Here is an 8,117-nt window from a genome sequence, read left to right on the forward strand (position 1 = left end):
GGAGGCTGAAGTGAGTGAATTGCTTCCGCCTGCAGGTTCGAGACCCGCCAGGGCAACTTGGTGAGACCTCATCTCTACAATAAATCAAAAAATTAGCTGGGCGTTGTAGCCTGCGCCTGTAGTTCCAGCTATTTGGAAGGCTGAGCAGAAGGATCACCGGAGCCCAGCAGGTCGAGGCTGCGGTCGCCGGGAGCGGCCGCTGCACTCTAGTCTGGGCGACAGAGCAAGACTCCAACTCAAAAAAACAAACAAACAAACAAACAAAAAACCCACATGTAAGCATACATATTCAAACTACAGAAAATCAAAGATAAAGAAAAAATCTTGAAAGAAACCAGAAGTGGGGTGGCGGATCGGTGGCTCGCCCAGAGCCCAGCAAAATGGAGCTCAAGGCTATGAGCAGATACGCCAGCCCTATGAACCCAGCGGTCCTTCCACATCTGACCGTGGTGCTCTTGGCCATTGGCATGTTCTTCACCGCCTGGTTCTTCGTGTATGAGGTCACCTCCACCAGGTACACTCGCGATATCTACAAAGAACTCCTCGCCGCCCTGGTGGCCTCACTCTTCATGGGCTTTGGTCCTCTTCCTGCTGCTCTGGGTCAGCATCTACCCAAGGGTACCAGCCAGGCGGCTTCACTGAACCCCTGCTTTTGTAAATTAATTTTTTTACTGTGCTGGAAGCATCCCACTTGCCACTTACAGTAAAGGCAGATGTGTGACTGTCCTAAAAAAAAAAAAAAAAAAGAAAGAAACCAGAAGGGGGAAAAATAATCTTACCTATACAGGAGTAAAGACGAGAATGACATCTCCAGATACCATACAAGGAAAAGAAAAGTGGAGTAGGATATTTAAAGTTCAACGCTTTGTGGCTCATGCCAGCAATCCCAGCACTTTTGGGAGGCTGAGGCAGGAGGACTGCTTAAGCCCAGGACAGCAAAGCAAGACCTTTTCTCTACAAAAAATTAGCCAGGTGTGTCAACATGCACCTGTAGTCCCAGCTACTAGGTAGGCTGAGGTGGAAGGATTGCCTGAGCCCGGGAGGTAGAGGTTGCAGCGAGCCAGGATCCTGCCACTGCACTTCAGCCTGGACAAAAGAGTGAGATCTCAACTCAAAAATTAAAAAATAAAATAAAATAAAAGATTGAGAGAAAAAACTCTAGAACTCTGTACCCTGCAACATTCTTGTTCAAAAGATAAATGAGAACTTTCTCAGACAAACATTGACAGAATTTGTTGCCACTTTTGCAAGAAATGTTCAAAGAAATTCTTCAGAGAGAAGTAAATTACATAGGTAAGAAAAACTCAGATCTTCGTTTAGAAACAGAACAACACCCAAGAAGGAATAAGTGCAGGTAAAAGCAAAACCTTTTGTTTTCCTTATTCTTAATTTATCTAAAAGATAACAGCTTGTTCAAAATAATAATAGCAACAATGTATTTGATTCTATATGCTATATATGTGTGTGCATATGTGCATGTGTGTATGTGCTCCTGCATGCTTATGGATTCGTGAAATAAACACAGACATGTTACAAGAGATAGGAGGAAGGATTAGGATCGTTTTTGTTACTATAAGACAGGCCCACAATCCATGAAGTGATATAGTGTTCCATGAAAGTGGACTTGTACTGGCTGTAAATACATACTGTAAATTCTAGGGCAACCAGTGAAAAAAAGTAAAACAAAAAAAAAGCCTAATACACTAATAAAGGAGAGCAAATAAAATCTGACAAAATGCTCCATTAAAACCATAATGAGTGGGAGACAAAAATAGAATAAAAAACAAGGGCAACAAATAAGAAACAGTAGCAACTCTGGCAGAGATTAGTCCAACTATAACAACAGTCACTCTAAACAGCAATGATCTAAATACACCAACTAAAATACAGAGATTGCCAGAGTGGATCAAAAAACAAACTGCTATATGTTGTCTTCAAAAATCCATTCTGCATATAAAGACACAGTAAAATTTAAAAGACAGGGAAAGATATACTATGCTAACACTAATCAAGAGAAAGCAGGCATGCTTTTATGAATTTCAGGCAGGACACCCTTCAGAGTAAGCAAAGTCATCAGGGATAGAAAGAAGCATCATACAATGATAAAGGGAGTCAACCCTGCTAGAAGACCTAGCAGTCCTTAACACGCGTGCCCCTGACAGCAAAGCGTCAACATGCGGGTGGTAAAAACAAAAATGTGTGAGTGCCAGGACAAGCAGATGAAGCCACTATTCCAGTTGGCAACTGCAGCACCCTCTATCAAAAGTGAAGAGATCCAGCAGGCAGGAAATCAGTAAGGACATCGTTGCACTTAACAGCACCGTCATTCAGCAGGACATAATGGACACCTGTACACCACTTCATCCGACAACAGCAGAGTGCGCCTTCTTCTCAAGCTCGCATGGAACCTTCACCATGACAGACCACGTTCAGAGCCACAAAACACACCTCAACACACTTGAAAGAATAAAAAGAATACAGCGTCTGCTCAGAACACAATGAAATTAACGGAGAAGTCAGTAACAGAAAGGCAGCTGAAAAATCCCAAGATACTTGGAGATTAAACAACACACTTCTAAGTTACACAGGAGTCAAGAAGAAATCTTGAAATATTTTGAACTGAGTGAAAATAAAAATTCAAGTTGTCAAAATGCGTTTCCCTCCAGGAAACTAGGGGGGGAAGAGTAAATTAATTCCAAAGTACACAGAAGAAAAGAAACAATAAAAATTGGAGGAGAAATCAATTAAATTGAAAATAGGCAGTCAGAGAAAAATTTAAAAAACAAAAACTAGTCCTTGGAAAACATCAATAGAATTGATAATCCTCTAGCCAGGTTAACTAAGAAAAAAAAGAGAGACACAAATCACTAATATAAATTAATCACCACAAACTTCATAGGCATGAAAAGCATAGCATGAACAACTATGTGCGCACAAATTTGATAACATGGGTGAAATGGACCGATTCCTTGAAAGACACACTCTGCCAAAACTCACACAAGAAGATACCATTTGAATAGGCCTACATCTATTAAAGAAATTGAATCATTAATTAATAACCTCCTGAAACAGAAAGCACCAGGCAGGCTTAGATAAGGTCACTGGTGAATTCCATCAAATATTCAAGAAAGAAATTGTACCATTTTCAGTGGCTCATACCTGTAATTATAGCAATTTGGGAGGCGGAGGCAGGAGGATCCCTTGAAGCCAGGAGTTCTAGACTTGCCTTGGGCAGCAAAGTGAGATTCCATTACTACAAAACATAAACGTAAAAATTAGCCAGGCACAGTAGCACATACCTATAGTCCCAGCTACTTTGGAGGTTGAAGCAGCAGGGTCTCTTGAGTCCAGGAGTTCAAGAGTGCAATGAGCTATGCTTACACCACTACACTCCAGCCTGGGCAATAGAGCAAGACCCTGTCACAAATAAAGATAGATTAGATAGATAGATAGATAGATAGATAGATAAATAGATAGATAGATAGATAGATAGATAGATAGATAGACAGATAGACAGATAATTGTACCAATTCTTTTCTAGAAGACAGAAGCACAGGGAATACTTCCTAACTTATTCCATGAAACCACCATTATACTTATAACAAAACCAAACAAAGATATTACAAGAAAATTTTACAGACCAACATCCTTCAGGGACATAGATATACAAATTTTCAAGAAATCTAACCAGCAATGTACAAAATGAATTATGCATCACAACCAAGTGAGATTTATCCCAGGTATGCAAGGCTGGTTCAAAACTAAAAAATAAATGTGTACAATCCATCACATCAACAGGCTAAAGAAGAAAAATTACATGATTATGTCAATAGCTGCAAAAAAAGCATTGGGCAAAATCTAACAGCCATTCGTGATTAAAAAAAACAAACCCTCAGCACACTTAGAGGGAAATTTCCTCCACTTGATGAAGATCTACAAAAAACAAACTGCTAACATCATTCTTAATGGTGAGAAGTGCCAAGTTTTCCCGCTGAAATCAGGAAAGCCAAGGATGTGCCCTCTCACTTCTTTGTACCGCAAATCCTAGTTGATGTATTGAGAAAATAAAAGGAAATCAAAGGTATAAGTGGAAATAAAAGGTAATCGGGAAGAATTAAAACTTCTGTTCGCAGATGACATCATTATGTGTGCAGAAAATCTGAAATAATCTTCAACAAACTTTGGGAACTATTAAGTGATTATAGCAAGGTTTGCAAGAGACAAGGTTAATACACCAATCACTTTCCTATATACCAGAAATGAACAAGTGGAATTTTAAATTAAAAATACAATAATATTTACATTAGCACTCCAAAAAATTGAAATACTTAGATATAAATCTAGTAAAGTACGGATGCTTCTCGACTTAAGGGGTTAAGTCCCGGTAAACCCATCATGAGTTGAAAATACTTTAAGTACACCTAAGCCACCAAACCTCAGAGCTGAGCTTAGCTTTCCTTAAACGTATTCAGAATAGTGACATTTGCTGACAGTAAAGCCTATTTTATGATAAAGTGTTGAGTAGCTCATGTAAATTATTGGCTACTGTACTGAGAGTGAAAATCGAATGACTATATCAGTTGTTCACCCTGGTGATGATGTGCTGGCCGGGAGCTACAGCCCGTGGCTACTGCCCAGCCTCATGAGAGAATATCCTACCACACAAAAAAGACCAAAATTCAGAATTTGAGGTGTGGTTTCTACTGAATGCATATGACTTTCTCACCATTGTAAAACTGAAAAAATTGTACATAAGTCGGGGACATCTGTATGTACAAGATGAGGACTCTATGGTAAGAGGACAATTACAAAACTTGATAAAAGAAGTCAAAGAAAAACTAAACAGAGAGATATTCCATGATCATAGGTAGGGAGACCCAATATTGTTCAGATATCAGTTCTTCCTAACTTGATTTATAGACTCAGTGTGATTCCAGTCAAACTCCAGCAAGTTATTTTATGAATATAGGTAGACTGGTTGTAAAGTTTATTAGGAGAGGCAAAATACAAGAATAGCCAGTGCAATGTGGAAGGAGGAGAGCAGAGCCAGAGGACTACCACGACCTGACTCCAAGACTTATTATAAAGCTACAGTAATCAAGGCTCTGTCTGATTGGTGAAAGAATAGATACACGGAGCCATGGAACAGACAGAGAACCCAGAAATAGACCCACATGAGTCTAGTCAACTGATCTTTGACAAATGAATAAAGGCAATACAATGGAGAAAAGATAGTTTTTTCAGCAAATGGTACCAGAAAAGTCAAACATCCACATACAGAACAAACAAAGCAAAACAATAGTGGATCTATAAACACACACAGACCATACACCCATTACGAAAATCAACTCAAGATGGATCATAGGTTTAATGCAAAATACAGAAACTATTAAACTCCTAGAAGATAACATAAGAGGAAACGCAGACCTTGGGATTAGTGATGGCTTTTTAGACACAACACCAAAGGCAAAATCCATGAAAGAAAGAATAGATCAGTTAGAATTTCTTAAAGTTAAATTCTCCTGCTCTGTGAAAGACACTGTCAAGAGAATTAGAAATCAACCCACAGACCTGAGAAGAAAGACATATTTTCTCCCACAGACTGGGAAAAAATATTTGCAAAAGACGTTGCTGATAAAGAACTGTCATCCAAACTACACAGAGAACTCTTAAAATTCAAAGATAGAACAGCAACTAAATTTAAAAATGAGCCAAAGATCTCAACGAACAGTTCACTAAAGAAGATATACAGCTGGCAAATAAGCCTATGAAAAGGCGCTCCCCATCATCTGCCATCAGAAAAACACAAATTAAAAGAACAATGAAATGCCACTACATTCCTATGAGAATGGTCAGAATCAGACACCGACAACACCCAGTGCTGACAAAGGTGGGGAGCAACGGGAATTCCTCTTCCTTGCCGGTGGGAATACAAATGGTGCCGCCATTTTGGAAGACAGTCAGTCTGGTCGTTTCTTACAAAACTAAACGTACTCTACAATATGATCCGGCAATTGCACTCCTCAGCACTTACCCAAGGGAGTTGAAAATATGTCCCCACGAAAACCTGCACATGGATGTTTAGTGTAGCTTCATTCATAATCTCCAAAGCATGGAGGCAACCCAGATGTGCTTCAGCTGGTGAATGGATCAACAGGGACACACCCAGACAATAGAATATTACTTGGTGTGAAAAAGGAATGAGCTTTCAGGCTGGGCGTAGTGGCTTAAGCCTGTCATCCCAGCGTTTTGGGAAGCCGAGGCAAGAGGGTTGCCTGAGCTCAGGGGTTCGAGACCAGCCTAGGCAACTTGATGAGACTGCGTCTCTACAATAAATAAAAGAATAAGCCAGACATGGTAGCGCGTGCCCGTAGTTCCAGCTACTTGGAAGGCTGAGGCGGAAAGATCTCCTGAGCCCAACAGGCTGAGGCTGTGGCGGCTGTGAGCATGCCACTGCACTCCAGCCTGGGTGACAGAGTGAGACTCTGACTCAAAAAAAAAAGAGCTTTCAAGCTATGGAAATACACAGAGGCAACGTGAAAGCATACTACTTGGTGAAAGAAGCCAGCGCAACAAGGCTGCATACTATATGACTCCAATTGTATGGCATTTTGGAAAAGGCGAAAACATCAAGACCCTAAAAGAAACCATGGTTGCTGAGGGCTGGCGAGAGGGAAGGATGATTAGTGGGAGGGGGACATTTTAGGGCAGTGAAACTCCTCTGTGTGGCACCAGGATGGTGGCTAAGCCTCCTCTGCCAGGTACTGGGATGTGGATACACGTCTTCACACATTTGTCCAAACCCACAGAATGTTCAACCCCTCAAGTGAACCCTCATGTCAACTGTGACCTCTGGGTGACAGTGATGTGTCACTGTGGGTTCTTCAACGGTAACAAATGGGCCCTTGGTGGGGACGTTGACGGTGGAAGAGGCTGCGACCATGTTACGTTTTAGATATGTTGGCAGTTGTACATTACTACTATGGGTTATACTGTATACACTTGAAAATGCTCTGAGAAGCCGTCTCTGGCTTCACGGTGGGGCCAAAGGGATTGTGGGCGGGGTTGGATGGAGACCCTCTTCTGTTTGTGTAAAGAGCGCAACTGTGTGTAGGGAGCGCTTTGCTATTCTTTTGAGTGTGTTTTGTCTCCCTTCCCCTACTCCACCCCCTCACCCCGCCTTTCTTCTAGTTTCTAATTTCTTGGGCCTCAGGTTGTCCTGGTTCCTTCTCTGGGCTGATGGGAGGCCCCGCGGTCCTACATGCAGAGTTGATGCGAGCCTGGGCCAGGAAGCGTCCCCGGAGAGGGGCTGCAGGGCAGACACTCGTCCAAGGCCTCATCCTGCATGGAGTACCCCGCAGGCCTGCGCTGTGGAGGCGTCTCCCGGGACCGCGGGCCTTCCAGCCTGACTTCGTTCCCCCCAGCAAGCCCAGGGGTCTTCACCCGACCAGACACCTTTCACTTTCCACTTCTGCCGAGAGCTGCTTCCCCTTGGCAAACACTCCGGCTTCTCCTAGGAGTTTCCAGGCCAGGCGGTAAGTGCTACTAATTGGGGCCTGATTTGCATGCCACATGGAGTGTCTGCAGTTTGGAGCTGATGGCAAGCGCAGCTGGCCCACCTGCCTGGCCCTGCAGGGCCTGAATTGCCTGGTGTGCCCCTCCACACTTGCTTAGGGAGAGCAAGAGAATGACAGGTTTGGTGCAGGCCCCGGGCGCCCCTGGCAGCGGATCCGACACACTCCCGAAGCCCTGCCCGGCACAGGCCTGTGCAACTGAGTCAGGAGTGGGAGGTTCCCCAGGGTCCCTGCCCCAAGATGCATGGTCACCAGCGTGCTGGCATTGGAATTCTCAAGGGGCTTTAGGTTATTTTTATTTTTATTTTCTAATCCCAGCCTTTAAGTGCTTTGTGTTTATAATGAGGCCCGAGCCCTGGGCTGCCTCTTGGCCTCCGTGCGGGCATCCCCCTGGCTGCCCAGTGCTGTTAATTAGCCCTGCAAAGACACAGCCTGATTGGCAGCCGCTTTGCAAGCCTCCCAGCCCTGCAGGCAACAAAGAAAGCCATCTTAGCCCCTCGCTGTCATAGCTGTCACCCGGATTCTTCGCTCCTCCAAGCTGCT

General features: G+C 43.2%; 1 pseudogene; it reads left to right on the forward strand.

The window, feature by feature from the left end:
- The first annotated feature begins 380 nt into the window (after positions 1-380).
- On the forward strand, positions 381-7,776 carry LOC103261313 (annotated as a pseudogene).
- The last annotated feature ends 341 nt before the right edge of the window (positions 7,777-8,117 follow it).

This window comes from Carlito syrichta, unplaced genomic scaffold (assembly GCF_000164805.1).
Source record: "Carlito syrichta isolate Samal-C Ts95f unplaced genomic scaffold, Tarsius_syrichta-2.0.1 Scaffold90623, whole genome shotgun sequence".
Lineage (NCBI taxonomy): Eukaryota > Metazoa > Chordata > Mammalia > Primates > Tarsiidae > Carlito > Carlito syrichta.